This window comes from Herpailurus yagouaroundi, unplaced genomic scaffold, assembly GCF_014898765.1.
Source record: "Herpailurus yagouaroundi ecotype Mexico unplaced genomic scaffold, PumYag 141, whole genome shotgun sequence".
NCBI lineage: Eukaryota > Metazoa > Chordata > Mammalia > Carnivora > Felidae > Herpailurus > Herpailurus yagouaroundi.
In genome coordinates this window covers 35069234-35094242 of record NW_024412396.1, presented here as the reverse complement: position 1 = coordinate 35094242, position 25009 = coordinate 35069234, and the positions used below count along the sequence as shown (strand labels likewise).

General features: G+C 40.0%; 2 long non-coding RNA genes across 5 annotated transcripts in view; both read right to left on the bottom strand.

The window, feature by feature from the left end:
• Positions 1-16347, bottom strand: part of LOC121031836 (uncharacterized) — a 190666-nt gene extending 174319 nt beyond the window's left edge. For 3 of the 4 annotated variants that reach the window (XR_005790924.1, XR_005790922.1, XR_005790925.1), the window contains exons 1-3: positions 14815-16347; positions 3022-3101; positions 1033-1124 (exon numbers count right to left, since the gene is read on the bottom strand). This is a non-coding gene — a long non-coding RNA (uncharacterized LOC121031836). Of the gene's footprint in view, positions 1-1032; positions 1125-3021; positions 3102-9284; positions 9320-14814 lie in introns of those variants that run through there. The other variant, XR_005790923.1, reaches the window with a different exon arrangement.
• Positions 16348-20024: 3677 nt separating this feature from the next.
• Positions 20025-23554, bottom strand: LOC121031294 (uncharacterized). Its single transcript, XR_005790654.1, has 3 exons — positions 23375-23554; positions 22727-22790; positions 20025-20145 (listed from the first exon to the last, which is right to left on the bottom strand). It is a non-coding gene; the product is annotated as an uncharacterized LOC121031294 (long non-coding RNA).
• Positions 23555-25009: the final 1455 nt, after the last annotated feature.

The window sequence follows — 25009 nt, the reverse complement described above, 5'->3', positions numbered from 1 at the left end:
AGAAAAAATATCTGAGTTAAATCTACTCTGAGTTTTCCTTAGGTCTGCCTGGCTTCAGTAAAATATTAAGAAGAAGGAGAAATCAAATAATTATGACCTAAAACTACAACAATGTTAATGTCAGTTGTATTGCAATAAAAAAAAAAAAACTTTCAGGAGCCATTACTTAGAAGAGCATTAAAAACGAATGCATCGGGGCGCCTGGGTGGCTCAGTCGGTTGAGCGTCCAACTTCAGCTCAGGTCACGATCTCACGGTCCGTGAGTTCAAGCCCCACGTCGGGCTCTGGGCTGATGGCTCAGAGCCTGGAGCCTGCTTCTGATTCTGTGTCTCCCTCTCTCTCTGTCCCTCCCCCGTTCATGCTCTGTCTCTCTCTGTCTCAAAAATAAATAAAAACGTTAAAAAAAAAATTAAAAAAAAAAAAAGCGAATGCATCTGCTTTAGCCATGTTTTGCACGAGGGCTTTCATTGATCTCTTGGGATAACACACTGGCCTGGAAGATTTTAAACCTTTCATTAGTACCACTTGGAGGTGTATTCTCCGGTCATACTACCAAGCCAAGGCTGATCCCCACCATCTCTGTCACCCAAGACCAGGCCCCCACGCTAGTGAGGCAATTTCAAAGTAATCCTACTGCTAGATCGAAAGTTTTGCGATTCAACTTGTAGGCTGGATTGCTGAAAGGGGACATTTTGAGCCCGTCTAAATGAGCCTTTCACTCCACAGTTCCACCTAGAACCTTGGGGACAGCTAGTTCTAACACAGTCGCCTCCCTATTATTACCACATCCTTCCCGTTGGCCATGCCCGGGAATGTGATTCACAGACATTCTACACCCACACTCCCCTCACCTGCTACATCTTTGCTGTGGCCTCATTTGGCTCACGCTTCCTGTTCTATCAGGCCAGGATAGATCCCTTTCTTGGCAATGATGTGGCTCCCATTGGGAACCTCTTTACATTCACTCCTTCAGACCACTTCAACTCTTGTCCCTTCAGACTCATGCTCAATACTGTCAGGCCTCTGTTTTACCTGTGTTCTTTCTACATTTGTCTGCATGCTGAAATGTTCTTCAGTCTTCCAGACTTGGATACCTGACATCATCTGTGATGACCTCTCTGATCCTAAGTAGAGAGAAGTTTCTCTACTGTTAATTCAATTATAGCATATATTCAAGCTCTGTCCCCTACAAAAGGTGTAGATAGACTTTACCTTATTCAAGTTATACCCCCCTTTGAATACCTAATAGGGTTTTACACACCCAGAAATGCTTCTTGGATGCAACTGAATAATTTCCATACAGCTTGTATTATTGACAAACTTTGTATTTTCCTCTCTAGATTATAATATCCAGAGACAATATAAACTATTGCAAAAATCATAGGCTTTGGAGTTTGGCAGCATTGGGTTTGATTCCTGGCTCAGTCATTATGTAGTTTGTGACCCTGGATAGCTAATGCCTCTGAATCTATTTTCTCATCTGTAATGTAGATTTCATCATGCCCTTGCATTATCATTTTGGATTTGAGTTTCTGTGCAGACTGCCTGACACAAGATAGCGTCTCAATAAATAGCTTTTATGACTATATAACTAGGTGTAATAATTGTCTTTGCAGAAAGAATCTGCATGGCACATTTGATGGTGACTTCCCTCTAGTGTTATTTAAAAAAAAATGTTTGGGGGCGCCTGGGTGGCGCAGTCGGTTAGGCGTCCGACTTCAGCCAGGTCACGATCTCGCGGTCCGGGAGTTCGAGCCCCGCGTCGGGCTCTGGGCTGATGGCTCAGAGCCTGGAGCCTGTTTCCGATTCTGTGTCTCCCTCTCTCTCTGCCCCTCCCCCGTTCATGCTCTGTCTCTCTCTGTCCCCAAAATAAATAAAACGTTGAAAAAAAAAAAAAAGAAAAGAAAAAGAGAAAAGTAAAAAAAAATGTTTGTTGAGAGAATGGAAATGTGGTAATGAACAAACTTGGGGATGGGGTCTTGACCCAAAGTTTCTGGGAATAAGTCTGTGAGAAACACGAATGGGTCATTTCTCCTTTTCTTGAACCCCAAAGAACCAAGTGGGATTCTTCTTCCACTAATTTATTCCTGGCTGTGGAATGAGACAGCTGTTTGAGTGTGTGAACCAAGAATGCGTCTCCCAAACTCTGAGGGAAACATTGGAACTGTTCCAGGTTTTTGTGGACATGAGTGACTTTAAACTGGGACCAACCTTTATGGCTGTCCCAAACTGTGTGGAAGGAGGTCACGGTGTCCCTGTATTCAAATGTCCTAGTGGCAGATCACTATTGAACTGGCAGTGTCACCTGCATTGTAATGCGGGGACAGACTGAAGGGTAAGATGGGTCAGGTTACTACAGAGGGAAGCTCCCAGACACTAAATAACAAGTTGGAACCCTAGGGCAGAAAATTATCAATGTCATGCTTTTTACTTCAAAATAGTAACCTAAAGAAGAGGAGGAAAGGGAGGAGGAGGGGGAGGAAGAAGTACAGAGGAAGAAGGAGGAAGAGGATGAAAAAAGGAAGCTCTGCTGTTCTAGACACTTACCATGATTGAATCTTTCTTTTTTTTTTTTAATTTTTTTTTTCAACGTTTATTTTTTATTTTTGGGACAGAGAGAGACAGAGCATGAACGGGGGAAGAGCAGAGAGAGAGGGAGACAGAGAATCGGAAACAGGCTCCAGGCTCTGAGCCATCAGCCCAGAGCCCGACGCGGGGCTCGAACTCCCGGACCGCGAGATCGTGACCTGGCTGAAGTCGGACGCCTAACCGACTGCGCCACCCAGGCGCCCCTGATTGAATCTTTCTGATCCATTTTAACACCATATAAAGTAATTTTAATTCTGCTGTTTTTATAGATGAAGAAACTGAAGCTTAGACAATTTAAGAAATTTGTCTAAGATCATACAGCCATTGTGACCTCAATAAGGTGAGATTCAAAATAATGTCTAAATAGCCCCAAACTTATGGGTGCCCTTCAATACTATTCATTCATGTATTAAATAAATATCAGTTGAGTACCTATTTATTATCTCTTCTGGCACTGAGGATATAACAGTGGACAAAATAGACAATAATTCCTGTCTTCCTGGAATTGCATCCTAGTGGGAGGGTTCAAATAACCAATCAATCAATCGGTAAGATACACAGAAAGTGAGATGATGAAGAATGCTCTAGAGGAGAGTAGAATCACGAAGGGAGTGGTGGAAGTGAGGGGCCAGGGGGCCGCCACTTTTTTAGAAAATTGCTTGTTTTTTAAAATTCCAGTAAAATGTGCATTGTTATATTAATTTAGGGTATACAATATAGTGATTCAACAATTCTATACATTACCCATCCTCCCACCCACTTCCCTTCTGGTAGCCACCTGTTTGTTCTCTATTATGTAAGAGTCTGGGTTTTTGTTGTTGTTGTTTATTTCTTTTTCTCTTTGATTGTTTCATTTCTTAAATTCCATGTTTGAGTGAAATTACATAGTATTTGTCTTTCTTTGACTTGTTTCACTTAGTATTGTACCCTCTAGATCCATCCATGTTGTTGTAATGGAGATTTCATTCTTTTTAAGGCTGAGTATTATTCCATTGTGTGTGTGTGTGTGTGTGTGTGTGTGTGTGTGTGTGCATATTCATATATATACTCACATCTTCTTTATCCATTCACCTACAGACGAACATGGGCTGCTTCCATAATTTGGCTATTATAAATAGTGCTGTAATACACAATAAACATGGGGGTGCATATATGTTTTTGAATTAGTATTTTCATATTCTTTAGGTAAATACCCAGTAGTGGAATTACTGGATCATATGGTAGTTCTATTTTTAATTTTTTGACTAATCTCCATACCTTCTTCCACAGGGGCTGCACCAGTTTACATTCCCACCACCAGTGCAAGAGGATTCGCTTTTCTCCACATCCTTGCCAATGCTTGTTGTTTCTTGTGTCTTTTGTTTTAACCATTCTGACAGGTGTGAGGTGGTATCTCATTGTGGTTTTGATTTGTATTTCTCTGATGATGAGTGATGTTGAAAATCTTTTCATGTATCTGTGAGCCATCTGGATGTCTTCTTTGGAGAAATGTCTAGGTCTTCTCCCCATTTGTTTTTTGGGTGTTGAGTTATAGAAGTTCTTTATATATTTTGGATACCAATCTTTTAACAGATATGCCATTGGCAAATACCTTCTCCTATTCAGAATGTTGGCTTTTTGTTCTGTTGATTGCTTTCTTTTCTGTGCAGAAGCTTTTTATTTTGATGTAGTCCCAAGAGACATCAGGAGATCTATCTAGAAAGACGTTGCTATGGTGGGGACTGCCATTTTAAATGGCACAACTAGGGAATACTTCACTGACAAGATAAACGTTGGGCAAAGACCTAAAGGATTAAGGAGGAGAGTTGTGAGGATCTAGGAGTAGGCTTTCCAGGCAGTGGCAGTGACAAATGCAAAAGCCCTGAAACTAGAATATTAGTTCATTTTTATGTGTGTGAAGAACATTGGGGAAGCCAGGGTAGCTGGAGCAGATTTACTGGGGGAAGAGTGGGCACTCCACAAAATCAGAGTGCTGTTGCAAACAAGAGAGAATGGATGCTATGTGACTGAAAACAGCATTAGAGCATACAGGATATGTGGAGGAAATTCATAAAAGAAATAAATGCATAGATAATGTCTGTGATTTAACCCCAGGAGTTGAACTCCTTAACTCCAAGGAGTTGAACAGGAGATGGGATGGAGCTTAGACTTACCATTTAATATGCTTCTCTACTTTTTTTTAATACCAAGTCTATATTTCATTTTTAAAGTTTATTTAAACAAAGGAATGAGTACTCATAGAAATGTACCTAGGTATGGGCACAAGAATACTTATTTCTTCACTTATAATAAGTAGGGAACTGCTTTTCATAATAATAATAAGTAGGGAACTGCTTTTAGAAAATGGTCTATGCACAGAAGGCAATATAAAGATAATGGTAAAATAGATCTACATACTGGTGTGGAAAGAGGCCTACAGTCTAGAACTCAAAACACTGGAGCAAGAAATTTATCTTATAGATGTAATTGAGTAAACGTGTCTGTTTATTTATGTGCCAATGTACAAAATTCCTCCAAAAAGTTGTTCCTGCAATAATAGCAAAACACAATGGAAAATATCTGTTCACATTATGGAACAGGATAAAAAAAGCTAGCACTCTAATGCTAACCTATTAAACAGTCATTTAAAATTACTGCATAGATCTGTATTTAGCATGAATGATGTGAAGTATATTTTAAATTGATAAAAAGCAAGTTTTAAAATTGCAGATGTGGAAGAATACACTTTTTCTTTTTAAAGAGAGGGAGAGAGAACAAGCAGGGGAGAGGGGCAGAGGGGGAGAAAGAAAATCTTAAGCAGGCCCCATGCTCAGCACGGAGCCTGACGTGAGGCTCAATCCCACAACCCTGGGATCAGGACCTGGGCTGAAATCAAGAGTTTGAAGTTCAACCTACTGAGTCACCCAGGTGCCCCAGGAGGATTCACTTTTTATAAAATATCCTAGAATATAAGCTCCATGAAAGGAAGGACTTTCATTTTAGAACTGTATTTTCTATACCTGGTTCCTACAGCACGGCTTACACACAACAAATACCTGTTAAAGGTTTAAAGAATAAATAAAAATGTGCACCCACACACAAAAACACAAAACCACAGGACCTGTCACAATATGTTAACAGAATTTATCTTAAACTAATAGCATTTACGTGGTTTTTACCTTTCTTCAGACTTATCTACTTTTCCTAACTTTAAACATTAACATATATCACATAACCAAAATACCACTCTCACTTAATGTTTATTTAGAGGATTCAAAGTCTCAATACATTTCAAGGCTAAGAGTTTAGAAAACACCTAATGTTGAGAATAACTACGATTCATCGTTTTCTGCTCAGGACTCAAACAGGGTTGGTTCACTCAGCAGGACCACTGACTTCTGCTGGGTAGAAATGGTAGACTTCTACCATTTCAAGGCGCTGAGAAGGGGAGACTGAACAAATAAAAGGTAAAACCCAAGCAGAGTTTCTAAGCCAAAATAATTTCATGGTGCTGCTGGATCCTAGAAGGCATGCAAGGTATAGATAGCCCCAATCATTGGGGAACTTGATGAGTATGGTTATTCTTGTTTTACTTTTTGAGGCTGTGCTTGCAAATTAGGCAACTGCCTCTTGTGGACTCTCCAGTTAGGGTTCCCCAGGCGTGGGTGTGATGTGCACACGTACAATCAATTACGCATTTTCTCGTGAAAAATGATGCCTTCGTGAAAAAAGCAAGAACAAAATATGGACTTGCCAGTCTGCCTGAGCAGGAATAAGGCAGAGGCTTTGCATTTCCACTGGGAACAGGAAAGAACAGTTGGAGCTGGACCAAAGTGAGTTGGCTGTTTCTTTAATAGAAGGTTTAAAAAAAAAAAAATCTAGACAGACCTACCTTCATCACGAGGCTACAGGGATACCTCTGTTGTTGTTGTTGTTGTTGTTGTTGTTGTTGTTTTGTTTTGTTTTTGTTTTATTTTGTTTTTTACCTCACAGAATTCATAAGAAATTTAAGAAGACTTTTCCTGGACTTGTATAACTTCTACAGCCTGAAGAGCTGTGAACTAAAATCATATGAACCCCAGGCTTTCTGGAGCTGTTTCTTCCTTTTTTAAAAAATCTTATTTTAGCTATGTGCCTTTAATTGAATTTGTTGTACACTGTGTTTGATCTTTTTGTTGTTCTATTATTTCCTTTTATTCTTTTTTTTAAAAATGTGTATTTATTTTTGAGACAGAGAGAGAACACAAGCAGGAGAGGGGCAGAGAGACAGGGAGACAGAGACTCTGAAGAAGTAGGCTCTGTGCTGTCAGCACAGATGTGGGGCTCAAACTCACGAGCCACGAGATCATGACCTGAGCCAGAGTTGGACGCTTAACCAACTGAGCCACCCAGGTGCCCTTCCAACTCCACTTTTTCGGTCTGTGGTCATGGACAAGTTGCTTAACCTCTTGGAGCCTTAGTTTCCTCATATGTAAAATGGATATAATAGTAACAGCTCTCTCCTAGGCTTGTTGTGAAAAAAAAATCATGCAAAGGCTTGAAATAGGATTTTTGTGTTATTTTCACATTCTCAAATGTAAGTAAAACACTCATCTCTGAAGACATCATTAAACGTAAGTCACTTTTTGCATCTCTGATCATTTCTGGGAATCCTTTCCTAGGATGGGAATTCCTGGTTAATGTCTATTTGTGTTTGATACCTTAGCAGAGTTTTATAAAAATAAAAAAAAAAAGCAGGGAATTCGGTCCGTTCACAGGTCAAAATTAGCTAGTAACATACCAACATGTCTATTCTGGGGACCACTCAGATGACCTACTAGAATCATATTTTCTTTTTCAGTTAAGGATTCTCATTTTGCTTTTGGAAGAGAAAAGTGATGTAAACAAAAATCTAGGCTTTTTCCTCCATACAACTTTTGAAAACTCATAGGAGCACAAGGAGTAGGTAAGAGAGTCCTTTCTGGAAGGAGCCTTATTGCAGCCCCCAGGCATAATTTTATTAAGCAGTTTAACTAACTACTTAATTAGGCAATTAAGTAGTTTCATCAACCAATTGTCAATTTCCTCAGGTACACTTTCATTCATCCTATGTTTTGGTTGAAAATGTTAGTATATCTTTAGCTGCCTGCTTTCCACAACATCGAAAAAAGGCCATAGGCTTTGTCCTGAATTCTTAATTACTAATCCTAGAATTCTCTACCCATCATAGCAGACAAAGGGAAAATAAGGATTAAGGAAGAAAGCATCTTCTGGTTTTTCCCTACTTGGAAAATCCTTTCACAAGACCCACTTCTACATAAATCTTTGAATCTTTAAACTACATATAAACGTTATTTTGGATTCAATTGCATTAAACTCATGAAAAAATATTTCATTGACTCCCAGCAGTTTTAAATGTAGATTCTGTGGTGGGTTTAGATCTTGAGACAACGCTTCATTCAAGGACACTCAAGAACTTCCATCTATGCTGCGTTTGCTGCCCTCCTGTGACTGTCCTGGATCCTAACAACCTGCAAAGCCTTTTTTGTCCCTCCGCCCGTCTCCCCCTTTGTCAATGGCTTTCTCTGCCAGTGAGCCTCCTCCTGACTGGCTCTCCTCTACGGTATCTGAAGGAGTTCAGTCCTTCAATGACTCATCCAGATTCATGGCTCCATTTTGACCCAAGACTGTAATGTTATCCTCTGCTAGACTCCTATCTCCTTTCCGGCCCCGATTCTCCCACGTGTGACTAAATGCTTGCTTCCTCTTTGATGGAGAGTATACATTGTTAGTAATGGTGCATTCGGTGAGGTGATCATTTGTTTCAAAATGATATTTTCAGTCCTTGCTTATCATCTGGCCCTTCATCGGCCAGCTTATCAGGCTGGACACATTTTTTAGCAAAGCTTGGCTTGTTCACTGAGCATTCAATAGGCATTTCTGGGGCTACTTATTCTAGGGGGGTCTTTTCCCAGAAGCCCTTTTCCTATGTTTTTGTCTTTCCCACCATCCAGTTAAATATGCCTTTTCCTGGTTCAGAGAAGCTCACAAAGATTTTTATCTCCAGTCTAAGGAAGGTTTCTAATTCAGAGTCACTTGCCAAAATGAAATGCCTGATGCAGTTTATGGGAGATTAATCATTTAGCTTTTCCTGGCACTTTCTCAAGTTTTTGGAAATGATTTCCTCTTCTCTCCCAATGGAAACAGCTTTTTAAAATTAAAATTGAAAAATATTTACGAGGGAAGATGCCAATTTCATTAAAAGCTAAAGACAACATTAAAAATGGGCTCATAGGGGCGCCTGGGTGGCGCAGTCGGTTAAGTGTCCGACTTCAGCCAGGTCACGATCTCACGGTCCGTGAGTTCGAGCCCCGCGTCGGGCTCTGGGCTGATGGCTCAGAGCCTGGAGCCTGTTTCCGATTCTGTGTCTCCCTCTCTCTCTGCCCCTCCCCCGTTCGTGCTCTGTCTCTCTCTGTCCCAAAAATAAATAAAAACGTTGAGAAAAAAAAATACTTTAAAAAAAAATGGGCTCATAAATGGGGTGACACAGAGATCTCAGGATAAGGACAGTTGCCTACTCATTGTCTCTTAACTAAACACACCAGTACTAAAAATGCAGGTAAACTGGATACATGACACAATACTAGTGAGTTAGCAATTCAAATGGATACTAAATTCTAGTATTTTCTACTTCTGTGAGCAGGTCACTTAAGCTATCAGTGCCTCAGTTCACTCACCTTTAAAGTGGAGATAATAGGGGCGCCTGGGTGGCGCAGTCGGTTAAGCGTCCGACTTCAGCCAGGTCACGATCTCACGGTCCGTGAGTTCGAGCCCCGGGTCAGGCTCTGGGCTGATGGCTCGGAGCCTGGAGCCTGTTTCCGATTCTGTGTCTCCCTCTCTCTCTGCCCCTCCCCCGTTCATGCTCTGTCTCTCTCTGTCCCAAAAATTAAAAAAAAAAAAAAAAACACGTTGAAAAAAAAATAAAGTGGAGATAATAAGGGGCGCCTGGGTGGCTCAGTCGTGTGGGCATCTGACTTCAGCTCAGGTCATGATCACAAGGTTTGTGGGTTTGAGCCCCATGTCAGGCTCTGTACTGACAGCTCAGAGCCTGGAGCCTGCTTCAGATTCTGTGTCTCCCCCGCTCTCTGCCCCTACCCTACTCACTTGTCTTTCTCTCTAAAAAGTAAGTAAACATTAAAAAAAAATTAAAATGGAGGTAATAATATACACTTTTAAGGGCTGTTATAACAAATATGTGGTATTTTTGCAAACTATAAATTGGGATACAAATATCAAATAGTATTGTTTACACCCCATCATTTTGGAGATAAAATTAAAAGAAAAGCTACATCAAAACAGCCAACCAACAAAGATCCTCCTCTAATAGGTTCTTTATAAAACTTAAGCAACTAGGAACTGATAATTCATACAAATACATTTTATTCCAGACAGTTTCCTGTATTTTTCTGCCATAAATGCAAGAATATTTGTAGTGTGCACAACTGATGGTCTCTTACATTGAAGGAAAACTTCTAAGTACCAGTAGACTTTAGGTTGAAATTCACAAAGCAATGAAATTGGATTTTAGGGAGAAAATAGGGTAATGCCTAGTTAGATACTGTCACAAGAGTCTCTGGCCAGTCTGAGTCTAGTTGATTTTAAGGCAAAAGATTGACTTGATCATCGTACTGGAGAAGTGATCGTCTTACTAGAGGAAATATGATCTAAAAGGCGAGAGCATCATCTCAGAATTAATAAACTTCTCTACATGACCTGGAGAACACAATCCCAATTCCTATGCTATTCGCTTCCATGTGCAACCACCTTGTGTTGTCAGACTTCATTCTGCACAACTGCTAACTTCCGCTCACTCACTTGGGTCTTACGAAGCCTAAACTGTCATTGTAAGAGTTCGATTCTATAATGGCTCGATTTAAACGCTGCAGTTATTTTTGGCACAGTAGCCTTGCCAGATAATATTTTAAAAGAAGCAGAGCCCCTTTTACAACCAATCCCACATAGAATTCCAATTTATAAAAGAGTTCAAAGGAAGCTGCTCCAGTTGAAATAGGAGTTGAGGAAGAGTCTAGATCTCTCTGAGATTCTCCCTCAGCTCTCTCTCCCGTCTTCCAACAGTGGCTCCCACGCAAACTTCAAGGATCTTTAAGACTCTAGGAAACACAGGTTGGAAACATTGTCTATGCTACAGTCGGGTGGTTTTCTAAAGAAGAAATTAGGATAATTTCTAAAATTAGGATAAACTCTAAAATAAAGGAAGGCATCATGAGAGAAACCAAATCAGTCTCTAGAAAGGAGAATGCTTGGGAAGGGGAACAAGGGAACTTTCTAAAGTAATAGTAGTGCTCTGTACCTTGACCGGGTGTAAGTGTAAGCATTTCTCAAAATTGAACTGCACACTTAGGATCTCACAATATGCCTCAATAAAAGAACAAGGCTAGAGCCAGGCTGCAGCTATTAAGTCCCAGATAAATGCTGATTTGTGTTCACTTAACTAAAAAGATGCTCTGTCATTTCAATGGGTTTCATCTATAAAGGTCAAGTTCATGTTTATGGAGCACCACAAATTTTTGGCTAGTTAATACTATAATTCCAAATCAAGTAACACAGTCCAGTGCATCAGCTCAGGGGTTGCAGTTATGTACCCGTATTTAATCTCGAGTCTTTATTTATATTTGATCAAGATAAAGAAGGATGTTACAAGCCCTTATTAAATTTATTAATGCTTTGCATCACGTAATTATGGTGAGAGCTAATACTGGAGCACCCTAGAGAGCATTCCTAGAAAAATGATTCCATAAAAACAGCCTAGTTTCAGGTTAAAGTGAAGCATTAATTCTCAGGTGCTATTAGGTTAGGAGTTTCATTCCAAAACAGTGGTCCGTATTCATGTTGGTTCTTATACACATTTGTGAATCTGATGAGATGGAAACCTTTCTCCCTCAGATACGTGCACGCATGTGTACACACACACGCACACACACGCACGCACACACACGCACACACACACACACACACACTAAATGTTGGATACATTTCAGAAACTTACATTCCCTGAAGCCTATTCATGAATTCAAAGAATTCCTTCACTGAATATTTTCTCAGCTTCAGAAAGTCTCATTGGAGAATAATCACTATAGTTTGGTAGAATAACAAAAAAGTTGTCCAGGGGGCAATGATTTGATGCTCTGTTCCTGAGTGGGTTTATTGTTGTTGTTATTATTGCTGAGAAATTTATTTTCTACAAATTGGCTCGTGTCTATTAAAGGAATACCTAAGATGTGTGCAGCATTGTTTGATTTTCAGACACTGGCACAAATGCCATATGATTTACCTTGGGGAGTTTACATAATAGACATCTATTGAATCAAATCTTAAACCCATACGATTTTCCCAACAATGCTAGAAGATTTCAGTCTCATTCATGGATAGGAAACCTTAGGTACAGAGATATCCAAGCTGATATCCAAGCTGAATTAGTGAGTCAATACAAGATTAAAAAAAAAAAAAAAAAAAGACTGAATCCTCGCTCTGGTACTGGCCCCTTTTCTTTTGGCTATGTTGCCAACCAAATGTTTTAAATAAATAAATAGCAACAACAATAATAGAACAGTTACCATTTGTTGAGCAGTTTCAAGCATTAAGCTATGAAATGCTCAAAAAATCCACTCGGAGCAATAATTTTGAAATCAGAATTTTAAATGTGGATTCACACTGAATGATGATCTTTAAAAAATAATGTGAACATATTCTTCATCTTCTGGTGATTGTCTTAACACTGAGTGTCGCTACTTCATCTTAGTGTTTGAGCTCACGCTTATCCCCGCCACTGTGCTCATGCCGTGTGGAAACTAAATAATTTCATGGCATCCTACACAAAGAAAGGTTTCTGGCGGTCCAACTGGAGAAATGTAATGACAGATCTGTGTTCACGGAGCACAGAGTAGCTTGAGAAATGTGCTCAAAAAAATCCTTGTTGTTGATTGAATAGTTTTGAAAATAATATTTAACTTTTCTTCCCGAATGCCAATTTAGCAGCAAATGTTATAGTAAGCGTAAAGAAATTCTGTTCCCACTTCCAGAACTAAATGGATTAAATTCCTATTTAATGTGGATTTCAATTCCCTAAAAATATTAACCTTGATGCTAATCTTTAGCAATTAATAAAAATTGGCATGTAAGAATTTCTTGCTTACAGAATTTTGACAAATTACAACATTTGACTAACTCGCACTATCAAACAAATCCTTGGAGTTTTAAATTTCAGTTTGTACAGCATATTTATGCAAGTAAGCCTTTTCTGCACTGGAAACAAGTGAAGCCAGAATGTTGCAAGTTATAGAACCTGACACGAAGCCTCATCATTTTAAAATTAAATTCAACATTAGTGTCAGTGAACCTTATCTGTCATGTTAAATGAATGCTATTAACTTATATTGTGTTTTTATTTGCTTTATGTGTTATGATTTTAATATTTATTGTTGAATAGGCCTGTAAGCGTAAATTACTTATTTCTAGTTTTAGGTTTTTTATGCTTGAGTAGTATCACAATTAAAATTCTACATCAATATTTGAGAGGTCTAAGACTAGATTTCCTTTACAAGGGCTCTACATATTACTCAAGTCTGAGAAACATAGGTCCAGGTTAGCACTGGTTAATTTATCAGTATTGTTGAGATATATTTTTGCCACGTAGGTATCTAATTTCTCAAGTTTATGTACAAGGGTACCATGAGAAAGTTTGTCAGGTATCTTGATGAAACCAATACATTTTTGGTGCCCTTTTAAGCATTTTGGGTACATTTCTGGCACTCAGGTGATCTTTTCATTTAGTGATGCTATAAAAAATAATAAATTTTGGAATAAAGCTTGGGGGATAACTCGGTCTCTCTAGAGACTCAGGGAAAGCCATATTTGTTTCATGTGATTCACTCTGAAACCCATTCTTCACCACAGAGAAGACAGAAGACAAAATGGAACATAAGGAGCTTTGATTTTGGGTAGGAAAGGGCCACAGAGAGAGATGATCTCAACACTGGGTTAGGGGGTCCACTCTCTCTTTCTCTCCGTCTCTTCCTCTGGTAGGAAGCATGATGCGGCCATGTCAGAATGGCTAAAATTAACAACTCAGGAAGCAACAGATGCTGGCAAGGATGTGGAGAAAGGGCAACACTTTTGCACTGCTGGTGGGAATGCAAACTGGTGCAGCCACTCTGGAAAACAGTATGGAGGTTCTTCAAAAAGTTCAAAATATAGCTACCCTATGACCCAGCAACTGCACTACTAGGTATTTATTGAAAGGATACAAAAATGTTGATTCGAAGGGGCACATGCACTGTTTATAGCAGTGTTATCAACAGTAGCCAAATTATGGAGAGAGCCCAAATGTCCATCGACTGATGAATGGATAAAGAAGATGTGGTATATATATACAATGGAGTATGACTCGGCAATCAAAAAGAAGGAAACCTTGCCATTTGCAACAACATGGATGGAACTAGCGTGTATTATGCTAAGCGAAATTAGTCAGAGAAAGACAGATATCACATGATTTCATTCATATGTGGAATTTAAGAAACAAAACAGGTGAACATAGGGGAAGGGAAGGAAAAATAAAATAAGGTAAAAACAGAGAGGGAAGCAGGGTGCCTAGGAGGCTCAGTCAGTTAGGCATCTGACTTCAGCTCAGGTCATGATCCCACCGTTCATGATTTTGAGCCCCACATCAGTATCTGTGCTGACAGCTCAGAGCCTGGAGCTTGCTTCAGATTCTGTGTCCCTTTATCCCTCTGCCCCTTGCCCACTCATACTCTGTCTGTCTCTCTCAAAATATAAACATTAAATTAAACAGAGATGGAGGCAAACCATAACAGACTCTTAATTATAGAGAACAAACTGAGGGTTTCTGGAGGGGTGTGGGGTGGGGGCATGGGCTAAATGAGTGATGGGCATTAAGGAGGGCACTTGTTGGGATGAGCACTGGGTGTTACATGTAAGTGATGAATCACTAAATTCTACTCCTGAAACCAATACTACATTATATGTTAACTAACTTGAATCCGAATTTAAAAAAATAGAATAAAATAAAATAACCTGGAATCTTAATAGCCAGTTAAACATTGCTAACATTTTGTTGTGTATCCCTCATAGGTATAATTTAAACAACAAAAAAGACCTCTCATAGTCTTTAGTAACCATTATTTTAGGATTGTGTAATATTGTGCAGTAACAAGTATCACATTTATTTACCTCATAGGGGTGCTCAATATCTTCCCATTTTTTTCCCTTTCTTCCTTCTCCTTCAACTCTTCTTCCTGTTCTTCTTCCTCCTTTTTCCTACTTATAAAGAGATCTGTATTAAGCACCCTTGTAAATAAATCTTTGCACTCGCCTATGATTATTTCCTCAGAGTCCATTTCTAGGAATAAATAATTGTGGCTTAAAAAAAAAAAAAAAGAGTATGTTGCCTCTGCTGTAGGCCAATATCTGCCTGTATCTTAATCGCCAACTACAAGTAGCTGTAGTGTTCTGCCTCCTTCTGGAAAGCGGTCACATCTACCCATTCTAGGTCCTGAAATGGGGATTCTATTACAGGTTCAGATTCTAGTCTCTGCCAGTCTCTGGGCACAGGCCCCATGGACATGAAACTTCACCTCTGTTTTCTGGTCTCCTTTGAGGCTATGAGTCCCCAGGGAAACTATCATGCATGGTGGCGTAGTATAACTGACCCATTGACTTTAATTCTTCCCAGCTCCTATCCCAGCCTGTGCTATACTGTGGCTACTCTAAACCTCAGAACTAACAGAATTCCCATATTTGGTCTCTCCTAGCCATAAGACCTGCGAGGGCAAGAACCTTGTTCCTTTTGCTTATCTTATTATTTTGAGCATCCAGCTTGGTACCCAGCATATAGTTGGCTTTCAATAAATACTTATTAAATGAATGAGTAAATGAATGCACGTCTTGAAACACGTCCGAACTTACCAATTAAACAGAGACCTGAAGCATTTTTTTCCCACTTCAGAAACACAGATGATTTTTTTTTAATGCCCAGGTTATTTCATTTGTGTGGTCTCTGAATCCAACAACTCTTTGCTTGTGGTCATTCTAGCTTCTAAAGGACTAAAACAAAGGCTTTCCTCACACCTTTCTCAGTCGCGGAGCAGGAGGAAATGCAATACTCCCAGGGCCTGGAAGCCGGCACCCTGTCTGTTCCAGGAGGTTAAAGAGAGGGGGTTCCAGCTGTCCAAATAGTGGAGGCAGAGACCTCTCCTTTACCTCAACACTGGAGGGAATTTTACTTTATTCTGCTCAGAAGTCCAGAAGTCCAATGTGAACACAAAATAGGATTTAAAAATCTGTTCCCAGGAAAACTTGTGTAGTTACAGTAACCATACCACTTGTTCTCACTCTCTGTTTCCATAGAGCTACCCCCCAACCCCTTGCCCATTGTCACACTTGAGCAAAATGTACCCATGTACTGAAGTAATCTTATTTTTGCCTTTGCTTGAAAATGCATCCGTAATTTTGCTCATTTTCATTCTCATTTCAAATAAATTTTCCAGAATGAAAGGGCGTGATTATGATCTAACTCTCAAATCTCTACTGGAAATTCAGATTACTCACCAGGAATCCAGGACCTTCTCACACCAGAAAAATCTAATTTCTTGCTATAAAAAGCCACACTGTCGGGTGGCTCAGTCAGTTAAGCATCCAACTTTGACTCAGGTCAGGATCTTGTGGTTCGTGAGTTCAAGCCCTGCATGGGGCTCTGTGCTGAGCCTGCTTCAGATTCTGTATGTCTCCCTCCCCTGCTGGCTCTCTCTCTCTCAAAAATAAATAAACGTTAAAATAAATAAATAAAAGGCTACACCGTCATTAAAAAGTGACATATTTGAGGAAAGTTAGCCTAACCAGAAATAGAGTGATTAATCACACCTAGCCAACATCTCATCTTAACATAAAAATTATGTCAAATTTTCAGTATCCCATTGTGCGTCAGGATGTTAAGAGTATTTTCAAATAAAAGGCCACAGCCATATTCCTGGTCCTGCACACCACTTTTCATCAAGCAGTAGAGTCTACTTTCCTTCCTCTTGAAGTTGAGGTGACCACTGTGAATGTCGCCTAAACAAAGACAACACGGCAGAGGTAACACTGCAAACTTCCAAGGCAAGATCACAGGAGTTCTCTCTGGCTCTCAGTCTTGGGACATTCACTCTTCCAACCCAAGGATGACATTGTGAGGAAGCTCAGGCCACAAGGGGAGGTCACATGTAAGTGCTCTCGCTTGACGGCCCCCCAGTCAGACTCAACTGACGGCAGCATCACCACCAGAGCTTAGAGTGAGCTAGCCTTGAGCCTGTAGGTGATTACAGGCCTTGTTTTCAAACCGCCCCACCTGAAGCCCGAATGAAGCAGGAGCAAGCTATTTCCACTGCGCCCCGCCTAAATGACAGGGCAAAATAATAATTGTGGTTATTTCCGGCCACAACACCTTGGGTTGTTTGTTACACAATAGACAACCAGACCAGTCAAATACTATATTATCTCAATCCTGTGTTCATTTAATCCTCCTAACAACTGAAAGGTAGGTACGATTAACTCCATACTGCCAGCGAATAAACAGGCATTGTGCTAAGCTCTGGAAATACATTAGTGAAGATGGCTGACATGTTTCCTGCCGTCACAAGCTTGCAGGGCACACTGACTATGTTCCTTTCCTTTAGAACCATAAGCCATTGGGGGCGCTCCTGACCCTTCACCCCTTCACTATACATACGAGAACAGAAATCATGTGTTTCCCTAAACATTGTCTTAATCATAATACTCTCCCACAGGAATAAATTAGATCATGTGTTTCTCTTGGCTTCAGATGCAGCCTGTGTGTGTGTGTGTGTGTGTGTGTGTGTGTGTGGTGTCCTTGCATTAGAATTTTACAGACTGAGTCTTAAATGATAATGGTTGGCTTCCTATTTTTCATTTGATCCTCTTAAATATGTTTTAAACTTTCTTATTATTCAATACGAATAAATACACAAATAAAACTATATTTATAAAATCTACAATATAAAACCTAAATACATGCTTATTGAAGGAAAGTTAGAAAATACAATTAATACAAAACTAAAATTATACAAAAGTGACAATATGGACATAGGCATCCAGAAATTTGTTATGCCTACCTACATATATCTCTGTCAAATGGTGGAATATTGCTGAGGGACACAAGACTTGTAATTTCTTGCATTTTAACCTCATTCACATTAGTACTAGAAATGAAATGATGGATGCTTAAAATCAATGCAAGTAAGGGGAGCCTGGGTGGCTCAGTCGATTGAGTGTCCGACTTCGGCTCAGGTCATGATCTCATGGTCCGTGAGTTCCAGCCCCGTGTCAGGCTCTGTGCTGATGGCTCAGAGCCTGGAGCCTGTTTCAGATTCTGTGTCTCCCTCTCTCTCTGACCCTTCCCCATTCGTGCTCTGTCTCTCTCTGTCTCAAAAATAAATAAACGTTAAAAAAAATTTTTTTAAATCAATGCAAGTAAAATCAACTTGACTTTGAAAAGTGTGATGAGTCTAAAGAGGACTCCCTTCAATTATTTTTTATTTTCTTTCACTTCAGGAAAGTAAGATAATTCAAATAGAGTATCCCTAATGTTACAGGACTCCTCAATCTCTTGGCTTATGTGTATTCCTGTGTATTTACAATTATCTCAGATTTCCAAGTTCATTAACACATCTGCTGTGACTTTGAAGCCTTGGCTATGGAAGTTGTACTTCACCCATTAGCAACATCCCACATTCTCAGATGGCAACCTCTGGATTCCGTTTTAGCTGATTGTGGCAATCTGGGTTTCATTATTTAAGAGAGATAAGATGACAGATTGGGCTGGTTCCCACTATCTCAGAATAGCAGCCTTAAGTATTTGGAAAATGTGAACGCAAAAATATTTAGGGATTTGAAGAGCAAATGCTGTTTGCTGTCTGAAAGAGAAAAAGCAGAAGATTATCACCCACACAGTGTTGATATTGGGTTTTATCTTCCTGAAACAAGCAGACTATGGGTGAAAGAGTCTGGTGCCATTTACCGTGAGACTGGGACTTAACTCATATCTCCAGCATCTCCCATTTGTTTCCAGCTTCATGTTTAGTTAATAACAGTAGAATCTGGGTACCAACATGTTTTTAGTAAATACTGTCCAGATCTGCCAGCGATTTCAGCTGCTCATGGCCATGTAGAAATAGAAAGCAGGAAAAGCAATGAAGAGGAAAAGAGCTTTCAATGAGGGAATGTTCAGAAAGGTTTCATAGGTTACAGTTCAACTGTGAATTTCAACTTACTGCACCTGTTCTCTTACAGTATTCACACATTAATGAAGAAATGATCCTGGAAAAGAAATCATTTTGGATTATCTTTTTTTTTTTAATCACATGGAGGGTTATTTTTATTTTTATTTTTTTAATGTTTATTTATTTATTTAGAGACAAAGAGAGAGAAAGCAGGAGCAGAGGAGGGGCAGAGAGAGAGAGAGAGAGAGAGAGAGAGAGAAGGAGAGGGAATCCCAAGCAGGCTCCACACTGTCAGCACAGAGCCTGACACGGGCCTCAATGTCGCCAACTGGGAGATCATGACCTAAGCTAAAATCAAGAGTCAGACACTCACCCGACTGAGCCATCCAGGCAAACCTGAGTGATATTTTTAATATCCAATGGCTCATATCTTACAATCTTTATTTCTAAAAAGAATTCTATTTTCAACTACTAAACATGGCTCTACACTTAAGGGACTGTCTTCCTTCAGCAGTGAATGGAAGCCATGCACGTTAGGTCTTAGCTCTTGCAAAGATCAGTCCTCAGGAAGCCTGCATTCTTGCCATCCCTCATATGATACTCCGCATTTAAATTAGACCACCCAAATGGAATAGAAATGTGACCAGCAGTCATAAGCGTAGTAGAAAATATAAAGCCAAAATTGAATGACCCAAGAGATAGTTGCCGTTTATACTCTCTGCTTCCTCATGGTGTTACATGTGCATAAATAAAAGTACCAAAGATAGGAACAGAAGGCCAGATTGAACAGCTGGCAAATGTATGACAAATCTATAGTCAACTCACCTTCTGATTTCATTTCAGTTCTTTGCACCGAACGGTTCCAGTTCTATAGCAATTCATAAGCTTATGGGAGAGTCATTATCTTGCTCTGCAACACTAACTCATTTTGGGGTGAAATAGGCAGTGAGATTGCAGGTTACAACAGTTGAACAAAGGAAAGCCAATTCAATATTATTTTTATCTGACTGGGCATTTTAATGTCACTGGGAACAAAAGAGTTCTCCTCTTCCCTTTTCTTAACTGTGACCATCAAGGAAGACTTAGAAATGCTATTATAATTATGGCTTACGTTTCATAATTTCTTGATTCCCTAGAGTATATAGAAAATGAAAAGATAATGTTTTACCTTGAAAGGCTGAAATGGAAAAACCTCCTGTTCGTGAAATCTCTCTGGAATGGAGTGATTTGTGTGATTGCAATCACAGAGCCAGCTAAAATAGCATACGAATTCTCCAATGTCTTCCTTCTGTCAAAAAGAACATTTCGTTGAAACTACCTTTATAGCCTGGAATGGCTGTCTGCTTTCCAAAAAAGAGTTCTAAATGGCTATTAAGCAACCAGTAACTCTGCCTAAATGTGGAGCAATTAGAACCATTTTCAAAGTTTTGAAAGATTGTTCTAACCTCACCCCTTCCTTTGCCAAGACTTAGATGGAATCAAGAAAATAAGGGGCTTGGGGATGAATAAGACTGAAGACGTAAACGAGTCAGCGCGATGTTTGAAAGGGAAGTGTGTCCACACCTTTGGAGCAATTTTTGAATTTTTAATTATTATGATTAACTCTGGAGAATGGGATGTCATATATCACAGAACATTTCCTCCATTAAAAAAACAAAAACCCTCATCGCATCAACCTCAACCCACATCATTACGCGTCTATGCAAGGCCCATCCTTTTTAAATCATTTTTCTCCACTTTCATTCTCTGTAGTGCGGTCATCTTCTCCAATGTGCTTGATATGTGTTCATATGGATGAATAGACACTTATAAATATACTTTGTGTGTGTTAATTTACATAATGGTATTGTGGTATAGATACTCTGCAACAAAAACAACGTTTTGCTTTTAAGATCTACCTCTGTGGCTCTATGCATATCAGATGCTTTGTCTCTATCACTGCGTAGTAGTCCGTGGTGTGCAGTCACTGATTTCTTTATCATTTTATCTTTTATCTTTATCATTTTCTCTTTACCATTCTCCACTATGGCCTCAATCTCCACCACAATAAGCAACACTTGATGAATATCCTTGTACAGTCTTTCATGGATCTGTAAGAGAGTTTTTATTTTTCTTTTTTTAACTATTGCTATTTTTTAAGTATGTTTATTTATTTTGAGAGAGAGCGTGCAAGTAGGGGAGGAGCAGAGAGAGAGGGAGAGAGAGAGAGAATCCCTAGCAGGCTCTGCCCTGTCAGTGCAGAACCCAATGCAGGCTCAAACTCACCAACTGCAAGATCATGACCTGAGCTGAAGGCGGACACTTAACTGAGCCACCCAGGTACCCCGAGAATTTTGCGAAAGTATGGATCCAGTGGGGCAACTGGGTGGCTCAGCTGGTTAAGCATCTGACATCGGCTCAGGCCATGGTCTCGCGGTTCATGAGTTCAAGCCCCACATCGGGCTCTGTGCTGACAGCTCAGAGCCTGGAGCCTGCTTCAGATTCTGTGTCTCCCTCTTTCTCTGTTCCTCCACCTCTCACTCTCTCTCTTCCTCTCTCTCAAGTCAGTAAACATAAAAAAATTAAAAACTTAAAGTATGGATCCAGGAGCAGGATTCCATAATTATATATGCCAAGCTAATTTTACTAAGTACCTCGGCCCTACCCCTCTTGCTTCTCCGGGACAGCCAGGCCAGTTTCCTCTTCCACCGACGGTACACAGTTTGCCTCCTCACCTTCTCATTAATATTTGATGTCCTTCTAATTTTTGATAATTTAATTGGGAATAAGGTAGCACCTTGCTGTTTTAACAATGCTGAGATTTTCCAGGGAGGTTGAGTTCATCTTGCTTGTGTGAGGATAGTTACATTAAGTACGGGCTTGCTGTTGCTTCAAAGTTTGAGAATGGGAAAGAGAGTCTGTATGAGTGTTGAGCCGAAGGAGGTGCTCCAGACAGATGTGGATGCCCAGCTTAGACTGTTCCATCAGTCCTCCCAATGATTCTGTAAACTGCACATACCATTTAATAAACCCCTTTCTGCTTAAAATAGTTAGAAGGCATTTTCTTGTTGGCAACTAAGAAGGCTGGTTTATATAGTAATCGGTACCATAAGTGGTTGCAAACCCTCAAGGAATAAAATGGGAATCAAGGATAGGTTATTCAGATAGGTTAAGTGTGAAAGCAGTGAGGGTCTGCTTCCCATTATAATATAGGTCACTACAGCATTTTATCTGTGGACTTTCATTTTTCCATATACATTTTGGAATAGATTTGATGATAGTATCAAAAATACTCTTGGATTTTTAGTAAAATCATATTGAATTTATAGAACAATTTGGGGATAATTGACATTATTACAATATTTTGTCCATCAGTGAGCATCGTATGGTTTTCTATTTGGGTTTTATTTTATGACCTATAATAATATTTTTAAAAGTTCTCCATAAAAGCTTTGTGGAGGGGCGCCTGGGTGGCGCAGTCGGTTAAGCATCCGACTTCAGCCAGGTCACGATCTCGCGGTCCGTGAGTTCGAGCCCCGCGTCGGGCTCTGGGCTGATGGCTCAGAGCCTGGAGCCTGTTTCCGATTCTGTGTCTCCCTCTCTCTCTGCCCCTCCCCCATTCATGCTCTGTCTCTCTCTGTCCCAAAAATAAATAAACGTTGAAAAAAAATTAAAAAAAAAAAAAGCTTTGTGGATTTTTGTTGGATTATTTTCATTTCTGGGTGATGTCCATTTCTCCTCTAGTCCAATAATAATCCTGTTTGATATACAGGAAATTATGAACCCTATTTTGTTAACCATTATAACCACCTTATATGACAACTGTAAAATAGAAAGGGAATGACAAAGAAAAAAATTTAAAAACTTATGATGTATAAATATCTACTTACAGATTTTTTAATACTCTTCTGGATGATGCCTGGATTTCTAATGCATTTTCTAGTTGGTTGTTGCCTGTATAAAGAAATAGTATGAGCTAAGGATACTATCTACACTCTCTTATTCAATCAGCTTCCCAGTTTATTCAACTTTTTAAAATGTAGATTGATCTTTTCATTTTCAAATAATGACTTTCCTTTCTTCCCTTCTAACCTTTAAACTCATTTATTTCATTGCCCTATTTCCCTAAAACTCTAATGCTGTGTTGAACGGGGTCAATGATAGAGAAAGTCTAGTCTTGTCTCCAGTCTTAAAGGGAATGCATAATAAAAGAAGGATGCATAACTTTGCAATCTGGCCTCTCCATTTGCCACCCCTTTTCCAAGAATTGTCTCCCTCAGTTGTAACCAGCTGTCCTTGGAGTGTGCAGTGCTGGAGAAGGAGGGAAGGTGGGGAAGCCCAGGCCCTGTTTAGTTGTTTGCACTCATTTTATTCCTCCCCATCTCTCCTCAGCTCAAAGATCACCCTTGCATTAATCTCACTGATCTGGGCTTCTAATCTGCTGCCTCAAGTTTAGACGGAGAAGGCAAGAGCCAATCAATGCTCTCTTTCTATACCCATGCTATCTTCCATCGCCTCTTCCCTTCCGAGGCTCTTACTTCAGCTAGGACTCAGAACGGAGCCAACTTCTGTCTCTCCAGGGACTTTTCAGTTTTTCCAATATTTTCTTAGACCCACCATTTTCTTTCTCCCTTCTGTGACATCTTCAGGATTGGGTTTAGAGTAGGGCTCCAGAAATTCCTTCAGGTAACATCTTAAATTTTTGCTCTCCTGGAATGTTGTCTAAAAATGAAAAGATAAGAGATAAAACTTGGCTGACAATGCAATAAGGAGGTAGCCACAACCTGCATGCCTACTGCATTATCTGTGAAATGCTATGAAAGTTGGCCTCAGGTGCCTGGGTAGCTTAGTTAAGTGTCCAACTCTTGATTTCAGCTCAGGTCATGATCTCACAGTTCGTGGGTTCAAGCCCTGCATCGGGCTCCGCACTGACAGCTCAGAGCCTGCTTGGGATTCTCTCTCTCCCTCTATCTATCTCTGCTCCTCTCCATACCCCCCGCCCCATCAAAATAAATTAATTAATTAAAAAAAAATAAAGTTGACCTAAGACTAGAAAGGAGACTAGAACTGACCCAGACCTCTGTATACCTCAAACTAAAAATAGATTTCCCTAAAATCTTGAGGGTTTTCATAAAATCTAGTGTCACAGTGCTGAAAGACACATCTTGATCCTTTGCACAGAGTGAGAATAACAGAGAAGGTGGCTGCAGCTGAAGAAGATGTACTCATATTGTATTTCCATGTGTCTAAATTCTAATTTTCAGTCTATGGGGCTAGATGTTGTGAAATTGGGTAAGAGAAAGAGGGAAGGTGACGATGGGCAGATCATACACAAAAAACTTTGGCCAGAGGTCTTTGCCCTTGAACACCAAAAACTGAGAGAGACATTTCCCAGGGCAAAAGAAACAAACAAACAGATAAGATGGCATTTGTGATAAACCTAAAAGAGCTTTGGACTGCCCATCTTGGGCCTCCTCCTTCTTCCCCACAATATTCTCTAGTAGGAAATTAGCACTCCTCCAAGATAAGCAATCATCAGACAAGTACTGATACTGGACCTGTGCACAGATATTAGATCTAAGTGGAAAAGAGGAAAGGAACATAAACAAAAGACAAATTAAAAACTCACATCACAAAGAAGATTTATTTTTTAAAAATATTTACTTATCTTGAGAGAGAGAGAAAGAGAGAAAGAGAGGGAGAGAGAGCCGGCGAGGGGTAGACAGAGAGGGAGAGAGAGAATCCCAAGCAGGCTCCGCACGGTCAGCACAGAACCCGACAGGGGGCTCAGACTCATGAGCCATGACCTGAGCCAACGTCAAGAGTCGGGCACTTAACTGACTGAGCCACCCAGGCGCCCCATAAAGAAGCTTTTAAAATGAAAATCTAAATGAGGAAAGAGTTCATTATCTCAAAGCAATTACAAATCATGTTCACTCCACACAGGAACTGCTGCTGTTGGAGTCCCTCATTTTATGTGACTCCAGGTCTTTTCTCATACCTACTCCAGGGGAAATACTTTCCTCGTCTAGCTCTTGGTGAGAGTCTCATCCACCTCCCAATCTCGGCCTTTCTAGTCTTCCCAGGCTGGTTTGTTTTTCCCATGTATGAGCCAGTCACCACACACTTGAAAGGTCCCAATGATGCTCACCTCCCACAGCCTCCATCAAATC